The 25,124-nt window shown below is 38.7% G+C and overlaps 2 pseudogenes; both read right to left on the bottom strand.

Moving 5' to 3' along the window:
* Positions 1–8,859: 8,859 nt before the first annotated feature.
* LOC116562506 lies at positions 8,860–9,424 on the bottom strand (annotated as a pseudogene).
* Positions 9,425–17,040: 7,616 nt separating this feature from the next.
* LOC116562588 lies at positions 17,041–17,138 on the bottom strand (annotated as a pseudogene).
* Between the last annotated feature and the right edge of the window lie 7,986 nt (positions 17,139–25,124).

The raw sequence follows: 25,124 nt of genomic DNA, 5'->3' as shown, positions 1-25,124 counted from the left end.
GTTCATCCGTGTCCCTACAAAGGACATGAACTCATCGTTTTTTATGGCTGCTTGGTATTCCATGGTGTATATATGCCACATTTTCCCTGTCCAGTCTATCAGCGATGGGTATTTGGGTTGGTTCCAAGTCTTTGCTATTGTAAACAGGGCTGCAATGAACATATGTGTGCATGTGTCCTTATAATAGAACAATTTATAATCTTTGGATATATACCCAGTAATGGGATTGCTGGGTCAAATGAAGTGTACCATTCTGATTCCTTTCTCAGTATCTTTTTGTATATATTTTAATTATTTTTTGTGAGTACTCTGATGATTACAAAAAACATCCTAAATATGTAAAAATTCATTTTGAATTGATATCAACTAAGTTTTAGTAGAATACAAAAAAAAATCTATCCTATACAGCTTTGTTATTGTCACAAATTACATCTTTTTTTTTTTTTTTTGAGATGGAGTTTCGCTCTTGTTGCCCAGGCTGGAGTGCAATGGTGTGATCTTGGCCCACCGCAACCTCCACCTGCCAGGTTTAAATGATTCTCCTGCCTCAGCCTCCCAAGTAGCTGGGATTACAGGCATGTGCCACCATGCCCGGCTAATATTTGTATTTTTAGTAGAGACAGGGTTTCTCCATGTTGATCAGGCTGGTCTCAAACTCCCAACCTGGGGTGATCCACCCACCTCGGCCTCCCAAAGTGCTGGAATTACAGGCATGAGCCACTGCACCCCACCACACATTGCATCTTTTATACTTTGTGTGCCCATTAGCTTACTTTATAATTATTGTTTTCTACATTTGTCTCTTAAATAACATAGGAAACGATAGGCCTGGGTTCAGAGGCTCACACCTGCAATCTCAGTAACTTGGGAGGCCAAAGCAGGAGAATCACTTGAGGCCAGGAGTTCAAGTCCAGCCTGGGCAATATAGCAAGATCCCCATCTCTACAAAAAAATTAAAAAATTAGCAGGATGTGGTGATGTGTACCTGTAGTCCCAGCTCCTTGGGAGGCTGAGGTCAGAGGATCACTTGAGCTCAGGTGTTCGAGGCTGCAGTGAGCTGTCATCATGCCATTGCACTCCAGCCTGGCTGACAGATTGAGAACCTGTCTCAAAAAAAAAAAAAAAAAAAAAAAAGGAAAGAAAGAAATTAAATAGATATATATATATATAGGAAACAGAATGAAGACTGTATACCAAAAATACAATAATACTGACCTATGTAGCTACCTATATTGGAGTTCTTGATTTTGTCATATGTTTTCATGTTACTGCTTAGCATTCTTTCATTTCAGCTTATAGGACTCCCTTTAACATTTCTTACAGGACAAGTCTACTAGCAACAAACTCCTTCCATTTTTTTGTCTGGGAATGTCTTAATTTCTCCTTACTTTTTGAAGGAAAGTTTTTGAGAAATAAAATTTTTGGGTGACTGGATTTTTTTCTTTCAGCACTTATTCTGCTGCCTTCTGGCCTGTATGGTTTTTAAGGACAAATTGGCTGTTAATTGTAATGAAAAATCCCTTTTATGTGATGAATTGCTTCTCTCTTGCTACTTTCAAGATTCACTTTGTCGACCGGGCGTGATGGCTCACGCCTGTAATCCCAGCACTTTGGGAGGCTGAGGTGGGCAGATCACAAGGTCAGGTGTTCGAGACCAGCCTGGCCGACATGGTGAAATCCTGTCTCTACTAAAAATACAAAAATTAGCTGGGTGTGGTGGCAGATGCCTGTAGTCCCAGCTACTTGGGAGGCTGAGTCAGGAGAATTGCTTGAACCTAGGAGGCAGAGGTTGTAGTGAGCTGAGATTGCTCCACTGCACTTCAGCCTGGTCAACAGAGCAAGACTTGATCTCAAAAAAAAAAAAAAAAAAAAAAAAAAGATTCACTTTGTCTTTTATTTTCAACAGTTTGAGAGTGTCTCAGTGTGAGACTTTTTGAGTTTGTCCTACTTGAAGTTTGTTAAACTTCTTGGATGCATACATTCGTGTATTTCATCAACATTGGGGAGTTTCTGGTCATTATTTCCTCAAATATTCTTTCTCTCCTTTTCTCTCTATGTCTTCTCTTCTGAAACTCCCATAAAGAGGATGCTGGTATTCTGTGAGATCTCTTTGACTCCAGTTAATTTTTTTCTTCATTCTTTTGCTTTCTGATCCCCAGAATAGATCATTTCAATAGTGCTGTCTTTGGTTTGCTGAGTTTTTTTCGCAAATCTGTCACTGAAATTCTCTAGTGATAGTTTAATTTCAGTTATTACCCTTTTTTTTTTTTTTTTTTTTTTTTTTTGAGACAGAGTCTCACTCTGACACCCAGGTTGGAGTGCTGTGGCACAATCTTGGCTCACTGCAACCTCTGCCTCCTGGTTCAAGCGATTCTCCTGCCTCAGCCTCCTGAGTAGCTGGGATCACAGGCACATGCCACCATACCAAGATACTTTTTTTGTATTTTTAGTAGATATGGGTTCTTCCATGTTGGCCAGGCTGGTCTTGAACTCCTGACCTCAGGTTGATCTGCCTGCCTCAGCCTCCCAAAGCGCTGAGATTACAGATGTGAGCCTCCATGCCCAGCCTCAGTTATTGTACTTTTCAGCTCCAGAATTTTTATTTGCTTCCATTTAAAAATTTTCTCTTTTTTGCCGGGCGCGGTGGCTCAAGCCTGTAATCCCAGCACTTTGGGAGGCCGAGGCGGGTGGATCACGAGGTCAAGAGATCGAGACCATCCTGGTCAACATGGTGAAACCCCCGTCTCTACTAAAAATACAAAAAATTAGCTGGGCATGGTGGCACGTGCTTGTAATCCCAGCTACTCAGGAGGCTGAGGCAGGAGAATTGCCTGAACCCAGGAGGCGGAGGTTGCGGTGAGCCGAGATCGCGCCATTGCACTCCAGCCTGGGTAACAAGAGCGAAACTCCGTCTCAAAAAAAATAAATAAATAAATAAAAATAAAAATTTTCTCTTTCTTTATTAATATTCTCATTTTGTTAATATGTTGTTTTCCCAGTCTCCTTTAAACCTTTGTCTATGGTTTCCTTTAACTCTGAGCATAATTAAGACAACTGATTTAAAGTCCTCAGAAATGGTTTATGTCAATAGTCTACATGTGAGTGGACCATACTTTCTTGTTTCTTGTATGCCTTATAATTTTTTTTGTTGAAAATTGGACATTTTGAATAGTATAATGTGTTAACTCTGGAAATCAGAATTTTCACCTTCCCTGTAGTTTGTTGTTGTTAATTGTTGAAGCCTGTGGTCATCTTCTTGTTTAGTGACTTTTCCAAACTGTTTTAACAAAGACTTTATTCTTTATAATGTGTGCTCACTGAAGTCTGTATTTTGTCATCTCAGCTGTTAACCAAGTGTCCTGACAGATATTTCCTTAAATGCCTGGAACCAAAGAAAAAGAAAAAAAAAATAGTCTCTTGCAGGTTGTCTGTAAGAGTGAGTACTCCTTTGACACTAAGCAAAGTTGTCCCCCAACTCTGCCTTATCCTTCACCTCCTGCTTGAGTGGAGCCTAAAGATCAGCCCAGAGTTGTCTCTGGTCTTTTCTGAGCAAGCAACTGGTCCTAGGCATGTATGTTAAATTCTGTTTTCACTGGTACACGCGGTAGTGTTTCAAGCTCTTATTACCTCAAGAATCTTTCATCATAGCCTACTCTTTACCAACCTTTGGCTCTTCCCAGGCTTTGCCCTATTTGCCCTCTCTTGTCACAGGAGGACATAGGAGACATAAACAGTGACAGGCTTTTTTCACATTCCTCCTAGAAAGGTGCTACAGCCTAATGGGGGCAAAACAAAGGTCAGCCTTTATACTGATTGCTCAGGGAGCTTCAAGGCATGTCAAATTGCATAGCACAATTTTTTTTAAGAACAAGGTTTGTATTGGCTCTGTAGCATCAGCAATGTGCACCAGGATTTCAGACTGCCACCCCCTAGCCACTGCCAAGCTGGGAATGGAAATGGTAGGTGGGTAAACAAGAACCCAAACAACATTTTCTTAATAAAATTTAGCAGGCTCATTCTTTATTAAGCACTCCCCTCAATGTGATAAGATTTTGATGAGATTACAGAGTTCTAAAAAAGTTTATTCTGTCATTTTCTTCCTCAGCTTAACAGTTGCTTCAATGGAGGAACGATTTGATCTTCCTACTCTACTATTTTTAATAATGTAACTCTTAGAGATTTAAAAAATTTGTTTAAATATTGAGACAGAGCCTCACTATATTGCTCAGGCTTGTCATAAACTACTGGCCTCAAGTGATCCTCCTGTCTTGGCCTCCCAAATTATTGGGATTGCAGACATAAGCCACCATGCCCACCCCCCATCCCACCTTTTTTTTTTTTTTTTTTTTTGACAGAGTCTCACTCTGTTTCTCAGGTTGGAGTGCAGTGGTGTGATCTTGGCTCACTGTAACATCTGCCTCCCCGGGTCAAGCAATTATCCTACCTCAGCCTTCTGAGTAGCTGGAACTACAGGCACATGCTGCCACACCTGGCTAATTTTTGTATTTTTAGTAAAGTTGGGGTTTCACCATGTTTGGCAGGCTGGTCTCAAACTCCTGACCTCAAGTGATCCACCCAGTTTGGCCTCCCAAAGTGCTGGGATTACAGGTGTGAGCCACCGCATCTGGCCAGCACCTCGCCCTTTTTTAAAAACTATGAATGGGGCTGGTCACGGTGGCTCATGCCTGTAATCCCAGCACTGTGAGGGGCTGAGGCCGGTGGATCATGAAGTCAGGAGTTCAAGATTAACCTGACCAATATGTTGAAACCCCTTCTCTACTTAAAATACGAAAATTATCCAGGTGTGGTGGTGGGCACCTGTAATCCCAGCTACTCGGGAGGCTGCGGCAGGAGAATCACTTGAACCGGGGAGGTGGAGGTTGCAGTGAGCCAAGATTGTACCACTGCACTCTAGCCTGGGCGACAGAGTGAGACTCCATCTAAAAAAAACAACAAAAAAAACCATGAATGTGTGATGGAATTTGTCACATGCTTTATCTGTGTCAATTGATAGGATCATATGACTTTTTTTTTTATAGCTGTTGATTGGATGGATTACATTGATTTTTTAAATGAACTAGCCTTGTATACCTGGCATAAATCCCTATTGGGCAATGCTATGAAGTGCATGTTTGTGTCCCCTCAAAATTTATATGCTGAAATTCTAACTCCCCAGTGTTAGGAGGCAGGACCTTTGGGAGGTCATGAGAGTGGAGCCCTCATGAATGGGAATAAGGCCCTTATAAGAGAGCTTATAGGGCCCTTAAAAGAGAGACTATATCTCTCTCATGTTTCTTCCCATGTGAGGATACAATGTGAAGAGGGTGATCTGTAAACCTGGAAGAGTGCCTTCCCCAGACACTGGAACTTCTAACACTCTGTTCTTGAATTTCCCAACCTCCAGAACTATGAGAAATAAATGTTTGTTCTTTATGCCATCCAGCATTTGATATTCTTTTATAGCAGCCTGAATTAAGATAGTCATAGTGCATAATATATTTATTATTGTATTCAGTTTGCCAATATGTTGTGAAGGACTTTTGCGTCTATATTCATGAAAGCTATTGGTATGTAGTTTTTTTGTTTCTTTGTTGTTTTTATTTTTTTGTACTAGTTTTGATATTTGGGTGATACTAGCCTCACAAAATGAATTGGGGAGTATTCTCTCTTCTGGAAAAAGATGGTGAAAATGTGTTGTTATCTCTTTAAATGTTTTGTAGAATTCTCCAGTTAAACCATCTGGGTCTGAGATTTCTTTTTTAGGAGGTGTTTAAAAACAAATTGTTATTTAATGGCTAATATAGGGCCATCCACATTATCTTAGTTCATCTTGGTTGTGTTTGTGGTTCCTCTAAAGCATTCATTACTTCTGTTTTCAGTAAAAAACTGTTTTAGAGTGTAAAAGTTTGTGTAACATTTTCTTATTATCTTAGTGGCTACAGTATATGAAGTGACATCCCCTGTTTTATTCCTCATATTGGCGATATCTATTTTCTCTTAATTTTTGTGATTCTTGAAAGACGTTTATAAATTTTCTTAATTTGAAAAAGAAAGACTTTTATTTCATTAAATTTTTCTCCTCTGCTATTTCTTATTTCTAATTTCATTAATTATTGTTCTGATCTCTATATTATTTCCTTCTTCCTTTTTTTTTTTTTTTTTTTTTTTTTTTCAGAAATGCTCACTCTGTCACCCAGGCTGGAGTGCAGTGGTGCAATCATAGCTCACTGTAGTCTCGAATTCCTGGGCTCAGAGTAGCCTCAGAGTAGCTGGGACTACAGGACATGTCACCATGCCTAATTTTGAAAATGTTTTGTAGAGATGAGGTCTCGCTATGTTGCCCAAGCTGGTCTTGAAATCCTGGCTCAAGTGATCCTCCTTTCCTTGCCTTTCCAAAGTGCTGGGATAAACAGTTAAGCCACCATGCCTGAGTTCCTTCTTTTTGATTGCTTTGGGTTTATTTTCCTCAGCTTTCTCTAGTGCCTGATGGTAGGAGCTTAGATTGACTTAAGTCCTTCTTTCATGTTTAATATAAACATTTAGTGCTACAGTTTTGCTCTCAAAAATCCTTTGGCTGTATCCAACATATTTTGGTATGTTGTGTTTTCATATTCCTTCAGTTCTGTTTTTAACTTGAGATTTTTCTCTTTGTCCCAGTAATGATTTAAAATGTGTGTTAATTTCTGGGCGTTTAGGGACTTTCCTGTTGTCTTTGTTATTGATTACTTGTTTGATTCCAATATTGTCAGAAAATATGCTACATATACTTTCATTTACTTTACATTTGTTGAGATTGTTACATGGTTCAGGACATGGTCTTTCTTGATGAATCCTCTAATGAACAATATTTTTAAAAAAGTGTTCTCTGCTTATTGGGTGGAGTGATATGTCATTCCATGACTGGTTGATTATATTAGTCAGATCTTCTGTATCCTTGCTAATTTACTGTCTAGTAGCTTTGTCAGTTGCTGAGAGATCATACTGAGTTTTCCAATAATAATTGTAGAGTTGTCTGTTTTTCCTTTTAACTCTATCAGTTTTGCATTTTAAGGCTCTACTTTTTGGTTTATACACATTTGAAATCATTGTCTTCCTTGTCAATTGAACTTTTCATTAACATGTATTATCTCTCTCAGTCATCTAGTAGGTTTTTCTTTTTTGCTTTTAAATTCACTATTTCAGATACTAATATAGTCACTCCTATTTTAAAAACATTAATATTTGCATAATACATCTTTTTCCATGTTCCTTTTAACCAAACTCTATAATTGAATTTGAATTTAGTTTCTTATAAACAGAATACAAGTTGGTCATTGTTTTTGTTCACTCTATTTACCTGTATCCTGTATCTTGGTTTTTTGTTTTGTTTTTTTTTTGAGTTGGAGTTTCACTTGTCATTTTTAGGCTGGAGTATAATAGCATGACTTTGGCTCATGGCAACCTCCGCCTCCTGTGTTCAAGTGATTCTCCTGCCTCAGCCTCCCAAGTAGCTATTACAGGTACACGCCACCACGACTGGCTAATTTTTGTATTTGTAGTAGAGACGGGGTTTTGCCCTGTTGCCCAGGCTGGTCTCAAACTCCTGACCTCAAGTGATCCGCCTGCCTTAGCCTCCCAAAGTGTTGGGATTACAGGCGTGAGCAACCGCGCCCTGCCTACTTATCCATATCTTTGATTTGTGTATTTGGATCATTTGCATTAAGGTAACTGCTAGCACTTACGTCTCTCATTTCATTATTTTCTCTTGTTTCTTCTTATTCTTGTTCTTCTTTTTCTCTTTTCTTGCCTTCTCTGGGGTTACTTGAACATTTTTGGGGATGCAACTTGATTTATTTGTAGTTTTTTTAGTGTATCTCTTTGGCTTGTAGTGGTTGCTCTGGTGTTAAAATATGCATTGTGACTTATCAGAGTCTATTCTTAGGTTTTACCATTTTGAGTGAAGTGTGGATGGAAACCCTTCGCCTTTAAATCATCACTATCTTGAGTATCAGATGATGTTATAATTTTTGTTTCTTTTTTTAATTGCAATTTTTTAAATTGGAAAACAAATATACAACTTGGAATGGTTTCGGGGCAAGTTGTACCGTAAGCAAATTTTCTTCAAGTGGCTAAACAAAGTTTAAAAAGTAAGTAACAATTAAAAAGAAAAATCTTTGGCTGGGCGCGGTGACTCACACCTGTAATCCCAGCACTTTGGGAGGTGGATGAGGGTGGATCACATGAGGTCGAGAGTTGGAGACCAGCCTGACCAACATGGAGAAACCCCATATCTACTAAAAATACAAAATTAGCCAGGTGTTGTTGCACATGCATGTAATTCCAACTACTCGGGAGGCTGAGGCAGGAGAATTGCTTCAACCCGGGAGGCAGAGGTCTGGGCAACAAAAGCGAAACTCCGTCTCAAAAAAAAATTATTATTTTCTGGTATAGTACCAGCAGTACAAAAAAAAAGTAGTGTGCAAGTACTGGGATAGTACGCCCATTTTGCAGTAGTGCAACTTTTAAGTACATATTGTTGAATATCTATATAGTCCACGCATGGTTACAACTACACACTTCAACAACATGCTGACAGTTCCTAGAGAAAACTAGCTTTAAAGAAAGCATAACCCAGATGTTTCTTCATTTGACCAACTCCATCTAAGTTTAGCTGTGCAGAAGGGCTTAGATATATCCAGAATAAGCCACATGTAACATGTTACTTTATCAGTTTTCCAAAATAAGGTTTCAGGACAGTGAGAGTAAGATAAGGGAAGGAAACATGGAGGAATAGAGTCCTAATTACTATTCATGTGTATTTTTTAGACAGTAGGGAGAAACCTTTTACAGACAAGTTACAAAGAGAAGGCCAATAAACAATTTTGTACAAGAAATTTAACACACTCTGTACAAGGTCTTCACTTTGCTGTCATCATTTGTACAAACTCTTCATAGTTTACTTGACTGTCACCATCAATATCTGCTTCCCTGATCATTGCATCAGCCTTGTCATCTGTTAAATTCTCTCCAAGGTTTGTCATCACATGGTGAAGTTCTGCTGCACTAGTATAGCCATTACCATCCTTATCAAGCACACAGAATGCTTCTCTAATTTCTTCTTCACTGTCTGTGTCTTTCACTTTTCTTGCCATCATTGTCAGAAATTCAGGGAAGCAGAAATTTAGGGAAGTCAATTGTGCCATTACCATCAGCATCTACTTCATTAATCATGTCCTGTAATTTTGCTTCTGTGGGATTATGCCCAAGAGGCCTCATTACAATTCCTAATTCCTTGTTGTTATAGTTCCATCACCATATTTGTGAAATAGTGAAAAAGCTGCTTCGAATTCTGCAATCTGCTCTTCAGTCAGTCAGTCATGCTGCAAGTACTACCGGTTTCTGAGATGTGACCACACAACCACCCAGCTTGCTTGCTTGCTCCACTCAGACTAATTCCAATAGGTTTTTTTTTAGTTTTTTTGAGATGGAGTTTTGCTTTCATTGCCCAGGCTGGAGTACAGCGGTGCAATCTCAGCTCACTGCAACCTCTGCCTCCCAGGTTCAAGCAATTCTGCCTCAGTCTCCCAAGTAGCTGGGATTACAGGCATGCACCATCATGTCAGGCTAATCGTATATTTTTTTTACTAGAGATGGGGCTTCACCAGGTTGGTCAGGTTGGTCTCAAACTCCTGACCTCAGGTAGTCCATCTGCCTCAGCCTCGCGAGCCACCATGCTCAGCCTATAATTTTTGTTTCAGTCATCAAATATGATTTATAAAATTCATGGTTTATGAAACATACTATTGTATGATTTATAAAACATGCTTTTGGATATGTCTGTATTTCCGCTCATTCTGCTATTCCTTTTTCCTTGCTAATCCTCTGATATATTTTATCATTTGTTTTCTATTTAAAGAACTTTCTGTAGCCAATCTTTAAGGATAAGTCTGCAAGCAACAAATTCTTTCATTTTTCATTCATCTGGGAATGTCTTTACTTCCCCTTCATTCCTAGAGAATAATTTTGCTAGGTGTGAACTTTGCAGTGGAAAGTTCTTTTATTTTAGCAATTAAAAAATGCTGTACCAGCTGGGTGAGGTGGCTCACTTCTGTAATCCCAGTGACTCCACAGCCCAAGGTGGGAAAATCACTTGAGGCCAGGAATTTAAGGCCAGCCTGTGCAACATAGCAAGATCTTGTCTGGGGTCAGGGGAGAAGGAAACTGAGCCCAGGCATGGTGGTGCTCACCTGTAGTCCCAGCTACTCAGGAAGCTAAGGTGGGAAGATCACTTGAGCCAAGAAGTTGGAAGCTGCAGTGATTGGGCCACTTCACTCCAGTCTAAGTGACAGAGTGAGACCCACTCTATTAAAAAAAAGATGCTGTGCCACTTCCTTCTGTTCTCTATGGTTTCAGATGAGAAATTGACTGTCATTCAAATAGGTGTTATCTTAAAAATAATCTGTCATTTTTCTCTGGCTGCTTTTAAGGTTTTTTTCTTTAAGAAGTTTAACTGATTAAATTTGCACTTAGTTTTTAAGAAGTTAATTTTGATGCGTCTTGGAGTGGATTTCTTTAGGTTTAACCTGTTGGGATTTGCTCAGACTCTTGAATCTGCAGTTTTGTGTTTTTCAACAAATTTGGGAAGTTTCAGCAATGATTTTTCAAGTACTCTTTTAGTTTCACTCTCTGCCACGACAACTCTCATGGAACTTAGGTGATGTAAACGTTGGCTATTTTGTTATTATCCTGCAAGTCCCTGAGCCTCTGTTCATTTTTTCCTCATTCTGTTTTTCTCTCTGTTGTTCAATTTGAGTGAATTCCACTGATCTGTCCTGAAGGACTCTGATGCTATCTTCTGTTTTGTCCATTCTACTATTGCTATTTTATTTCTGTTTTTTAGTTCTGTTTTGGTTTTAGAGTTGAGGTCTCACTATGTTTTCCAGGCTGGAGTGCAGTGGCTAGTCACAGGCATGGTTATAGTGCACTATAGCTTCAAACTCCTGGGTTAAAATGATCCTCCTGCATCAGCCTCCTAAGTAGCTAGGACTACAGGTGCATGCCACCAGACCCAGCTCTATTTTTCAGCTTTATAGTTTCCACTTAGTTCTTTTTTATTACTTCAATTTATTTTCTCGGATTTTTCACTTTTTCCCCCATCATTTCCAGAAAATTTTTAATAGGCTATTGAAGCATTTTTATGAAGGCTGTTTTGAAGTGCTTGTCAAATAATTCCAGTACTACCTGATTCATCTGTATTGGTATCAGTTGATTGTCTTTTCTCATTCAAGTTGTTACTTTCTTGGTGGTTCGTATGACTGATACTTTTTATTATATGTTGGACATTTTTTGTAATATTAAGAGACACTAATATTTTTGATCATCTAGTTTATGCTAAACATTGTATTATGTGCTATCTTACATTATTTTAATGAAACTAAGATCTCTGAAAATATATTTGCTGAGATTTGCACAATTACTGCATTTCTACACAAATAGTAATTTTGGTTTATACTTTTCTACCAACAGTGTGTTTTAGGATTTCCATTTAATATAGAGCTGAGCATATTAGTTAGTCATTCAATAATTACATGTTCCAGTTATGGGAGACACAGGACAGAATCCATTACTGAATTGTTCAAGTTTGTGCAATGCCTCACATACCTGTTTTCCTTGAGTTCTTTTTCTAAATAAAATATCCTCATCTGAAACTTAAGAGCCTTTGAGAAATACTGAACAAAATGAAATCTGCAAAGTAATATATATTATAGTAGAGATTATGTTCAATATTTCATTGCATTTATAACAAAAATAACATAGCTGATCATGCTCAAATTTATGAAATTCACCATAACACATCATAAATATCTCTTCCTGTGCTGTCTGTACATTGTCATTTCATAAAGATGAACAGTACTTAGACGTACACATCCGTGATACATAATGATATGCTGACAGTTTAAAGATATAGTAGTACATGGAGGCCAGAGGCACATGCAGATCCCAACCAAATACACACACAAAACTAAACGTTGGAATATATATGACAATCTTTAAATAATTAATTTTAAAAGAAAACAAATACAAGTCAGAGCAGATATGCAATCTTTTTTTTTTTTCTTCTAGAGACAGAGTCTTGCTCTGTTGCCCAAACTGGAGGACAGTAGTACAGTCATAGCTCACTGTAACGTCTACCTCCTGGGATCAAGAGATCCTTCCACCTGAACCTCCAGAGTAATTGGGGCTATAGGCATGCCCCAACACGTCCAGCTAATTTTAAGTTTTGTTGTAGACATGGGGCCTGCTGTGTTGCCCAGGATGGTCTTGTACTCCTGGCCTCATGTAATCATCCTGCCTTGGCATCATAAAATGCTGGGATTGCAGGCAAGAGCCACTTTGCCTAACTGGGATATGTAATCTTGAAAAGGCAAAATGGGCTCTACTTTATAAATTTACATAAATCTAATTGAAGAAATGATGTAACCACAGAAATAATGCAAAGAAAAAAAGGTAAAAGAAAGTGTGTAGCAACCAGAGGAGAGCAGGAAGAGTTCCAGCACTGAAGCCTAGGAAAGATTTGGCCATGCAATTATGGACATTTAGATCTGGCTCTGTTCAGAAAAACAGTCCATTTGGGTCTCCCCCTATAGTGAAGTCAAATGAACTTGCCTCTCACACCACCTTGACAATGGTCATTAAGATCATCGAACTTGCTCTGTGAACTCTGAGTCCATGTCCACCTAGCAAGCTTCTGGCAGTAATTCATCTCTCTCATGAAAATTAGACCACAAAACATGTGCTAATCAGGGATCACCAGTATCTAGCTAATTGATATAAAGGTTATATTTTATAATTGTAAGTTAATATATCAGTATCATATTTTTTGTATATTAGATTCTTTTGAGATGGAGTCTTGTTCTGTTGCCAGACTAGAATGAATTGGTGCAATCTTGGCTCACTGCAACCTCTGCCTCCAGGGTTCAAGCAATTCTCCTGCCTCAGCCTCCTGAGTAGCTGGGACTACAGGTGCATGCCACCACACCCAGCTAATTTTTGTATTTTTAGTAGAGACAGGGTTTTGCCATGTTGGCCAGGATGGTCTCAATCTCTTAACCTTGTGATCCACCCACCTCGGTCTTCCAAAGTTCTGGGATTACAGGCATGAACCACTGCTTCTGGCCAACACTTGTTATAGGGCAAGTCTACTAGCAACAGACTCCTTCCATTTTTGTCTGGGAATGTCTTAATTTCTCCCTACTTTTGAAGGAAAGTTTTTGAGAAATAAAATTTTTGGGTGACAGGATTTTTTTCTTTCAGTACTTAACTTACTGTACTGCCTTCTGGCCTATATGGTTTTTAATGACAAATTGGCTGTTAATTGCATTGAAAAATCCCTTTTATGTGATAAGTTGCTTCTCTCTTGCTACCATGACTGGCCTTGTATATTTGAGTGTTACTGATTCGGTTAATCTGATTCAGTACCCAAACGTCATCAAGGTATAGCAATAACTGAATATCCAAACTTTTAAAGTAGAGAACTAAACCTGGACCGTGGTAACTCTACCAAGAAATTGTTACCAGACCTGTGTGGTTGGACACCTGATTGTCTCCTGGCAAATCTTCCATTTCATTGGGCCATAATCAATATATTTTTTTTCATTTTGAATTTTTGACAATAGGCAGATACCTAGATTTAACTGTCTCAAAGGTTTGATATATGACTTAGTGTTGCACAGCATTCAGTATTTATTAAAAGAAAAGCCGTAAGACAGGTTCACAATAAGCAAAAATACATAAATACATATATACATAAATAAATAGCATGGAGACTTTTAGAAGATTAAAATGAAGTTCTTACAAAGGCATAAATTAAAATACAGCAGGAGTTTGACACTAAAATCTGCCATCTTATTTTTGGAAACAGGGTCTCACTTATTGCCCAGGCTGGACTTGAACTTCTGGGCTTACGTGATTCTCCCACCTCAGCCTCTGAAGTAGCGGGAATTACAGGTATACACCACCATGCTCATCTGAAAATCTGCAATATGGACACTACACTCTATAATGCCCTTCCTTATTGTTCTCTTAACAGCATCCTCATTGTGTATTTGTGAAGATGGCCGAATGTACTGAAGTATATACTGCTTTTATAATGTCAAAGCCAATTGCACATAACCTTTTTTTAGATTAGGTTATGGGACTGTTAACTGGTGGGTATCACAACCCTGATTTTGAGAAACAAACTCAGAGCTGCATAGGGGAAGGTGTAGTGAAACACTTATTATAGGGTATATCTTGGAGCTGGCATATTCCAAGATAGGACATGGAACATGACTCTTAGGCATATTCCAAGATATGACATGGAACACACTTGTGACCAAAACCTACAGAAGAGAAAATGCAGTGTAATCTACAAGTAACACTTAGAATAACTAATCCAGTTGGATAAAATTCTTCTCAGTTTCTGTAATGTGAGGGGATGGGACGTGGGAAAAGTTGGGAAAGTACCTTATACTGGACCTTTTCTGTAGAAATCTCAATTGTTGTACTATTATCATTTGCTAATTTGACATGAAATTTAAGCAACTGGCAATGAGGAAAAATAGAGGAAATACTTAGACTGTAACAGAGCTCTTTGGAGTTCTTTGTTTTGCAACAATCACCTTTCAAAACTTCCCTAAAAACTTGGACAGAAAAACCCAGTCAAATTTACAGGTGCTTATGGAAAGTTTAGAGAATTTAAAAGAAAAAAAAGAGTTGAGAGTGAATATATGTGTCCTACTGCTTTGGTTTTGTTCCCTAGCATTTATTGGTTCAAATAGATTTGTTGCTTTACTATTTCTTTGCCATCTTCATAAAAGATAAGGAGAAAACCTCTTGATGTCCCTCTAAAGTGTAAGAAACGTGATTTATAACAGTATTATTTCATAATTGAAAATACTGTTTGGTTGTCTGAAAAAATGAACACATCAGAATTAACTTGTAGTTTTGGAGGCCAGTGGGTTGCTAGAACAACCAGAAAAACAATAGTGTAATAACAGTTCTCCCAGAAAGCTGGATAACTCACTAAATGATGAGAGCCATAGATGCAAGTATTTGTCATATGAATTCAAATAAGAACCAAATACATTCATTTATTTCTTTCATGAGCACTGACTCCATGCCTGGGACTATGCTAGGTGAAACAGATGTGGTCCCTTATGTGATGGAGTGAACAGTCTAATGGAGAAGACCGATAATAAAGAGTTAAAAAAAAAAAAAGATAAACAATAATTTCAGCATGTGAGAAAGGCCCTTTGGGGGAGAAAGCAATGATCTCTGATACTGGACAAGCAGAGAAGGGTTGCTCCAGTATGGGATATGGTCATATCATAAATCTTTCCTTTAATTCTATATGAGTTCTAGTAATGTGAAGAAAAAAAAGAATGGAGTCTTACAGTCTTTATTAGTAAAAATAATTTAAGGGAAGAAACTTCTAACTGAAGCATGATCATTTTTCACCAGAAGAGTTTAACATGTAAATTCCCAGAATTCTTGAATTAGGAGGGAAATAAGAGTTGTTTGTGTGTTTTAAAAATAGTTTTGGTCTGTGCGTGGTGGGTTCACATCTGTAATCCCAGCACTTTGGGAGGCCAAGACAGATGGATCACCTGAGGTCAGGAGTTTGAGACCAGCCTGCCCAACATGGCAAAACCCCATCTCTACCAAAAATACACAGATTAGTCGAGTGTGGTGGCGCATGCTTGTAGTCCCAGCTACTTGGGAGGCTGAGGCAGGAGAACTTCTTGAACCTGGGAAGCAGAGTTGCAGTGAGCTGAGATTGCGCTACTGCACTCCAGCCTGGGTAACAGAGCAAGACTCTGTCTCAAAAAAAAAAAAAAGTATTGTTTTATTTCAACTTTATTCGTAATAGTAAAAAACTGGAAACAAACAAATAAAACCAAATGTCCTTCAGTGGATGAATGATTAAACAAATTGTGTTATATACATACTATGGAATACTCTGGCAATAAAAAGGAAATGAACTTAAAAAAAAACAGCTTTGTTGAGATATAATTCACATACAAGTTCATCTTTTTAAATTTCACAGTTCAGTTGTTTTTTGAACGCTGACAGTACAAACCCTATTTAGATAGTTGTGCAAAAATCACCAGTAATTCCAAAACACTGTCATCACCCCCAAAAGAAACTCCGTATCTATTAGCAGTTACTCCCCATTTCCACCTTATTGTCCATATGTTTGCTCCCCAGACCTCAGCAATCCCTAATCTATTCTCTGTCTCTATGGATTTGCTGATTCTGGATCTTTCATATAAATGGAATCATACAATCTGTTTCCTTCTGTTTCTGGCTTCTTTCACTTAACATAATATGCCCAAGAATCATCTATGTTATAGCGTGCATCAGAACTCTATTTTTTTAATGGACAAATAAGATTCCATTGATTTTGACCTTTGGCTCATCCTATTTGTCAGTTGATGAGCATTCAGTTTTTTTCTCCCTTTTGTCGGTTATGAATAATGCTTCTGTGAACATTGGTATACCAGGTTTTTCTGCACATATGTTTCCAGTTCTCCTGGTTATATACCTAGAGTGGAATTGCTGGGTCATATGGTATCTCTGTTAACTTTCTGAGGAACACAAAACTGTTTTCTTGTCAGGTGCAGCGGCTTATGCCTGTCATTCCAGCACTTTGGGAGGCCAAGGCAGGTGGATCACCTGAGGTCGGGAGTTCGAGACCAGCCTGATCAACATGGAGAAACCCCGTCTCTACTAAAAATACAAAATTACTCCGTTGTGGTGGTGCATGCCTGTAATCCCAGCTACTCTGGAGGCTGAGGCAGGAGAATTGCTTGAACCCTGGAGGCAGAGATTGTGGTGAGCGGAGATTATGCCATTGCACTCCAGCCTGGGCAACAAGAGCGAAAGTCTGTCTAAAGAAAAGAAAAAAAAAAAACTGTATTCCAGAGCGGCTGTACCATTTTACACCCCTACCAGCAGGTGTGAGAATTTCAGTTTTTCCATATCATTGGCATCCTTGCTTTCGTCTTTTTTGAATTTTCATGTCAAAGGGGTAATGTTCCAATGAGGTGATAACAAGGCTTGAGGCAGGCTCTAATGTGTGAAATCCCAGCCATCATGCTTATGAACTACAAAAGGATCTGCTTTTGTTTTTTATTGTAGCATCCAAGAAGGTATAGAGTGGTTATCTCATTGTGGTTTCATTTGCATTTCCCTAATGTGTTGAGTATCTTTTGATGCGCTTGTTGGTCATTTGTCTATCTTGTTTGAACGAATGTCTGTTCAAATCTTTTCTCAATTTTTCAGTTGGGTTGTCTTTTTATTGTTGAATTGTATCAGTTCTTTACATATTCTAGACATGTCACTTATCAGCTATATGATTTACAAATATTTTCTCCCAGTGTGTGAGTTGCTTTTTTACTTTTTTTTTCACTCACATTATGTAGGTTGTTGTTATCATTTGAAGCACAAAAGTTTAATTTTGGTTAAGTCTAATTTATCTATTTTTTCTTTTGTTGTACTAGTGATTGTTGTTTAAAAAATAAATGCCCTGTACATCAAGCTGTTTACATAGAGTGTACTCTGAAATAGGTCAGATAAAAAAAAGTCCTGATTATGGGAATTTTCAGTGAACTGTTAGGTCAACTAGTGATAATTCTCTGGGATTGGGCCTTTTTGGGCTTCAAATCTGTTCTTTTCTCTTCAGTGGCTACTAAGCTCTGGTTTCCACAGCTACTATAGATGTGAAGCTGTTGAATTTCAAGGCTTCCATGGAGCTGGGGAGAGGTGTATAGGATTAGAGCAAGTTAAAACACCACAGCCTTTCTGTTCTTACTGAGATTCACCTGTTTTTCTTAGATAACCATTCCTTGGAATGTGGCAAGCCTTTAATGAATTTCCACAATTCTAATAAGTTTATGTCAACAGTTTTTGCTAATGTCATCATTGCTTGTATGGAGGAGTAGCAGATTTTTGGTGGGACATTACTGTACCATTCGGAATGTCTACTGATATACTGATAACTTGGATAAATCTCAAAAGAATTATGCTGAGTGAAAACATGATCTCAAAAGGTTACATACAGTATGGTTCCATTAATATGACTTGTTTTCTTTGAGACAGGGTCTTGCTCTGTCACCCAGGGTGGAGTGCAGCAGTGCAATCATAGCTCACTGTAACCTCAAACTCCTGGGCTCAAGAGATCCTCCTGCCTCAACCTCCCAAGTAGCCAGACCTACAGGCACATGCCACCACATCTGGCTTTTTTTTTTTTTTTTTTTTGAGATGGAGTCTCACTCTGTCACTAGGCTGGAGTGCAGTGGTGCAATCTCAGCTCACTGCAATCTCCGCCTCCTGGGTTCAAGTGATTCTCAGCCTCCCGAGTAGTTGGGACTACAGGCACATACTACCACGCCCAGCTAATTTTTGTATTTTTAGTGGAGATGAGGTTTCACCATGTTGGCCAGGATGGCCTTGAACTCTTGACCTCATGATCTGCCCGCCCTGGCCTTCCAAAGTGCTGGGATTACAGGAATGAGCCACTGCACCTGGCCATACCTGGCTAATTTTTAAAATTTTTTGTAGAGGTGGGATCTTACTATGTTGTACAGGCTGATTTGGAACTCCTGACCATATGTGATCCTCCCGCCTCAACCTTCCAAAGCACTGGGATTACAGGCATGAGTCACTATGCCCAGTCTATATAACAAATTTGAAGTGACAAAAATAGAGATGAATTACAGATTAGGGGTTGACCAGGGAGATGAGGAGAGAAAAGCCCTTGGCAATAAAAGCATGGCACTGACTGGGTGTGGTGGCTCATGCCTGTAATTCCAGCACTTTGGGAAACTGAGGTGGGCAGATCACCTGAGGTCAGGAATTTGAGATCAGCCTGACCAACATGGAGAAACCTTGTCTCTATTAAAAGTACACAATTAGCCAGGTGTGGTGGCACATGCCTGTAATCCCAGCTATCCGTGAGGCTGAGACAGGAAAATTGCTTGAATCCTGCGAGATTGTACCATTGCACTCCGGCCTGGGCAACAAGAGCGAAACTCTGTCTAAGAAAAAAGAAGCATGGCACAAGGAATATTTGTAATAGAACTATTTCTATATCTTGACTGTGTTGATGGTCTCATGAATCTACACGTTAATAAACTTCATAGAATTAAATATGCACACAGCAAATGCATGTATGTATAAGTGGTAAAATGTGAATTTTAATGATTTGTATCAATGTCATTTTCTTGGTTGTGATATTTTACTATAGTTGTGCAAGATGTTACTATTGGGAAAAACAAGTGAAGGATATATGGGATCTTTCTGTATTATTTCTTGCAACTACATGTGAACTTAAAATAATCTCAATTTTTTTAAAAAAACAGAAGAAGGAATATCATAATGGAGATTATATAAGGAAAATTATATTACATAGTTGAGAGAAACAATTATTCAAAATATTCTCTGGCAGCTGTTTTGGGATTTTTACAAATACCCAAAATGGTACTGTAAATATATCTTGAATATATTAATACTAGGATACTCTGATTTAGATAAAGACAGCACAAGAACTGGGAAAGCAACTAAGTTCTGAATAGATTATTATGGCTAATGAGCTGGGCTTCAGTAGAGGGACAGATAAGTAGATTACTTTGTGTACCACTGCAAAAATGATTCAGGCACAGAAAACGCTGTGTAGCCTAACTTTTGTGAGGTGCCCCTTCCTAAAACATGAAATTTCATATATGTGATTCATTTAGAATTGCAGAACCATGGGTGTTTCAACAAGTATAGGCATGAATGACTCTGCAATAAGCTAAACAAGACAAAGCTCCACCAAGATGCTTGGAACATGGTAGAACTGAGTTAAAACTGAATATGGTGTATTTCTCATCCCTCATATAACTAAAAATAAAAAATCATATAGATATGTAGATACATTTTAGAGACAGGGTCTCACTCTGTTGCTCAGGCAGGAGTGCAATGGCATGATCAAAGCTCATTGCAGCCTCAAACTCATGGGCTCAAGTGATCCCCTCTCTTCAGCCTCCCAAGTAGCTAGGACAACAGGCGTGCACAACCACACCTAATTTTTTTTTTTATTTTTAGACGGAGTCTCACTCCGTCACCAGGCGCCAGGCTGGAGTGCAGTGGTGCGACCTCGGCTCACTGCAACCTCCGCCTCCCGGGTTCAAGCAATTCTCCTGCCTCAGCCTCCTGAGTAGCTGGGACTACAGGCGCGTGCCACCATGCCCAGCTAATGTTTTGTATTTTTAGTAGAGACGGGGGGTTTCACCACGTTGGCCAGGATGGTCTCGATCTCTTGACCTCGTGATCCGCCCGCCTCGGCCTCCCAAAGTGCTGGGATTACAGGCGAGAGCCACCGCGCCCGGCCCACACCTAATTTTTAAAAAAATGTTTATTGCCCAGGTGCAGTGGCTCACGCCTGTAATCCCAGCACTCTGGGAGGCCGAGGTGGGCAGGCAGATCACGAGGTCAAGAAATCGAGACCATTCTGGCCAACATGGTGAAACCCCGTCTCTACTAAAAATACAAAAAAAATTAGCTGGGGGTGGTGGTGCGTGCCTGTAGTCCCAGCTACTCGGGAGGTTGAGGCAGGAAAATTCCTTGAAACTGGAAAACGGAAGTTGGAATGAGCCAGGATCGCGCCACTGCACTCCAGCCTGGCGTGGCGATAGAGCGAGCCAACATCTCAAAAAAAAAAAAAAAAATTTTTTTTTTTTTTTTTAAATTTTGTAGAGGCAGGGTCTCACTATGTTGCCTAGGCTTATCTTGAACGCCTGGCCTCAAGCAATCCTGCCTAGGCCTCCCAAAGTGCTGGGATTACAGGCATAAGCCACCATACACTACAAATGGCATATTCTGGTATCTAATATCTTATTTAATCTGAAGAAATTTCAAGTACTGCTCATAAAATGTGTCCCCAGCATGCTATTCCAAAGACTTCAACTTAATTTTGTCATATTTACTTTCAAGGCAAAATGAAAACCTTCTATGCTGATAAAAGATTTGAGGATTTCATGTATTTAGAGGAATTCTTGTTTTACATATATTATTATTATGTGTTCATGAAAAAGATGTAAATCCATTAAAGCCTCACTTCCACGGATCTCATTTTAAACGTAAGGTATGCCTCCCCTTTCTCCAAATCTTTTGGGTTTCCTAACAAGCTGTTCAGTTGGCTGATTCCAGTTTTCTGTCATTTCTCCCTTCTTTTTTTTTTTTTTTTTTTTTTCTTTTTTGAGACGGAGTCTCTCTGTCACCCAGGCTGGAGTGCAGTGGCATGATCTCAACTCACTGCAACCTGCGCCTCTTGGGTTCAAACAGTTCTCCTGCCTCAGCCTCCTGTGTAGCCATGCTGCCACACACAGCTAATTTTTTGTATTTTAGTAGAGATAGGGTTTCACCGTGCTGCCCAGGCTGGTCTGATACTCCTTACCTCAGGCAATCCACCCGTCTCAGCCTCCCAACATTTCTCCCTTCTTTAACATTGGCAAACAGAGCTGACATGGGAAAAAGAAAGGACCTGAGTTCTTAGAAAATTGTAAACTGGCTACACAGATATTAAGAGTCTTTGATATTTTACAGATCTCAAGCATTATCATCAGCATGGTAACTTTAAGGTTGATTCCAGCTGTAATTAAATATCTTATGATAGTAAACGCACTAAGGCTTTTGAAAAATTTAGATTGCATTTTGAAATAAATATATCTTTACATTTTTACTGTAATACTATATATTCAGATTTAGAAATGATTTTATTGCTCCTTAAGCATTCATTCAGTTCTTATTCAGTGAATATGCAGAACATAGGTAGTATTTGGGAAAGTACACCTTATTATTACCTTGATACATTTATATCATAACTGTGAATTTAAATATAAAATAATTCAATATTTATTAAATTAGCTAAATGCTCTCATTGAGATCACTGTATCTGAACTGACATGGTGAAAATAAAATACTAAAAATAATATAAGTACTAAATAGAATACTAAAATACAGCATAATATTATACTAAAATTAATACTGTGTTTTAATATTTAAAAACTTACCACTGAAGGGTTTGGTTGGGTTTTATTTTCAATTAAAGCCAATTTTTAATACTTTTTCTCCATTGTTTTAAGATGACTTTTAGTCGGGCCCTCTCTTGATTCAGAGTTCTGAATGAGGAGTCCAGAAATTCCAGACCACGTGCCCTAAGTTGCATCAAGACTAGATTAGAAGACCAAATAAATCTCAAGCAGAACAACAGGCCACGCTTGGAGGCTCATGCCTGTAATCCCAGCACTTTGGGAGGCTGAGGCAGGCTGATCCCTTGAGCTTAGGAGTTTGAGACCAGACTGGACAACATGGTGAAATCCTGTCTCTACAAAAAATACAAAAAAAAATAGTGATTTTTACTTTCTGAGTCCTAAGTTTAAGGTAGTGCTACTCAGCAGGCAAGAGTGTGTACTAGAAAGTGCCTTCATTTAAGAGATAGGAAACACAATTCTAATTCCAGTTTTATCAACTAGCAGTATAAGTCTTAGTAAATTAAAATTCCTTGGGTTTATATAAGAAAGCTGGGCTCTACCAGGGAGGTTGAGGCTGCAGTAAGCTGTGATCACACCGCTAGACACCAGCCTAGACCCTGTCTCAATTAGAAAAGAAAAAAAGAAAGAAAGAAAACTGGGGTCTAATAGTCTATGATTCTAACTGACAAAAAATCAAGATCAACTTATGAAGAAGCGCAATATACAAAAATTCAAGCCACTTAAGGATTATGTAAAAACAAATTTATATTATATGTATCTTATATTAAGATTTAAAATATGAGCAGTTCTATTTTATAGTAACACTTCTAGTCTTAAATGTTTTTTCAGCTCTGTTCAAGGTTCTTTGATTGGTTTTATGAGAGCTATTAAGATGAAGTAGACCCTATTTCCTGATCTCAGGAAGCTTACCAATTAGTAGGTTCACCCTCTCCTCAAGCACCCTTGCCCATGGGGGTCCTCTTTCAGCAGAAAATCTTGCATTCTAATTCAAGGAAAGAAAACATTAGAGGTATAAGCTACCTGAAGTCCAAAGTCATACCCAGGAACTCATCTCCATCTATGTCAACGCTTCCCTTCTGTCATAGCTGCAGCTTAAATCAGAGGTGGGCCAAAGGCCTGTGATATGGGACAGCAAATACATCATCTAATATTTCCAAATCTAGACTCCTGTGTTCCCAAATCCATTAAACAGCAGCACCATCCATTTAGTCAACTGTGACGGAAATTGCTAATTGTACCCTCATCCATTCTCCTCTATTTTAGTAATAGAGCTTCTGGGATATGGGATAAGTGAGAATGCTAAGCTAGAAGGTTACCAGAGGAGAAGGCAAGGGGATTGGAAAAAAAATTGGAAAAAGGGAGAAAACCCTGGGCACCCTGGAGGCTTAATTTCTGCTACTCCTAGGAATACTAGACTGAAATATAACTTAATAGCAAAGATATGAGGAGTGTTCATGTCTCTCTGTGTGTTAAAGGTATGCAGGGGCACATTTGTTTATTATAAAATCATTATTTGGCATGAAATGAAATTTAACTTTTGGCTGTGAATTTAATCTGGAAGGAGAATTGTAGGGAGATCTGAAATGGCCATGATAATAATAACGGCTGCATGACGTTGTGAACTACCTGCATTTGAATACAGAAAACTGGACCTGTTTATATTAAAATATATTAGTTTATTAATACCTATTTATTAATAGAGCTCCCTGAGTTTTAGCTAGGCACATAGCTATCCATTTCGTGACAATATTTCCCAGTTCATCTTGCAACTGAGCATGGTGATATGATTAAAGTTCTCCCCAATAAAAAAATAGCAAAAGTGATATAAAAGTCCTTTAAAATGAAAAGATTTTTTGCCTTCCATTTCCTCTTTCCCCTTTTTCACAGGCTGGAAAGAGATACAGGTCCAGTGAATGTGCTTTGCCCATGAGGACAGACAACTCAATGGGAGTTGGGAGGATAAATGATAAAAGAACCTGGGCCCATGAATAACCCCGTGGGGCAGACTGAATGTATACCAAAAAAGTTTCTACCTTACATTCCAGGCCTCTTTGATATGGAAGTTTGGCCTATACTCTAACACAACATCCAAGCAAGAAACTTGGGAAATCACTTATAGTCCTTCCTTTCTTATACTCCTTAAAGCTCCCTTCTCTTCCTGTATCTCCAAACATACAATTATAGGTTCAGATCAATTTAACTGACTTATCTGTTCTGTCCTCATAAATTGCCCCTGTTGAGAACCACAGAATGTCAGTGTCTGGACTACAACAACATCCCTTTAAATGTCTTCTTGCTGGCACAGTCTTGCACTATTAATACATTCAGAAGGGTCTCAATAAAACAAATCCAATTTTGTCAAATTCCTATTTTAAAATTCTCAATGAATTCACATTGTATGCAAAAAAATCAAAAAGTCAAACTCTTTAACATCATGTAAGACCTTCAAGAGCTGATGCCTACCAACTTTTCCAGCTTGTTCTTATGTCAAGCTTCCCCTTCCATCCTAGGATCAGGTTACATCAAAATATATGCTGTACTCTGAACAGTCCCACCTCTGCAACTCTACTGTCTCTGTAGAATCTGCCACAATAGGAACTATAACCTTTATTGAGGTTATTTGCTTACCTATTGGTCTTCGTCAACGTTTTCCAACTTTATCTATTACAAGTGATCAGACTTGGCTATTCAGAGTCCTAGAACCCACAGGAAATTTTCTGCCAGAGATCTCATAAAATATTGCCGCTTTCCACCAGGTTTTAAAAATAATTAATATTCAAATTATATAGAGAAGCATACCAGAGGGGTTTCTAAGTTGGTACACTGCAGGTCTTGGGATTCCTGGCAGTCATTTTAGCTGTCAGGTGATAAAAATCTAGCCTGACAGATGACGTAGTACAGATTGCTGTTTGTATCCCAATGTTCTTTCTCAGCATTCTTCAAGAAGGAACCACTGAATTTTAACTGGATATATGTTGACAGGATAAAGACTACCTCTTCTTTGTAGCTAGGTGTGGCCATGTAGTTAAGATCTGGCCAAAGTCATGTGACTAGAAGTGACATATATAA

The sequence above is a fragment of the Sapajus apella genome, unplaced genomic scaffold (assembly GCF_009761245.1).
Source record: "Sapajus apella isolate SASKATOON/1434 unplaced genomic scaffold, GSC_monkey_1.0 scaffold32, whole genome shotgun sequence".
NCBI lineage: Eukaryota > Metazoa > Chordata > Mammalia > Primates > Cebidae > Sapajus > Sapajus apella.
This window is presented reverse-complemented; position numbering and strand designations above follow the sequence as displayed.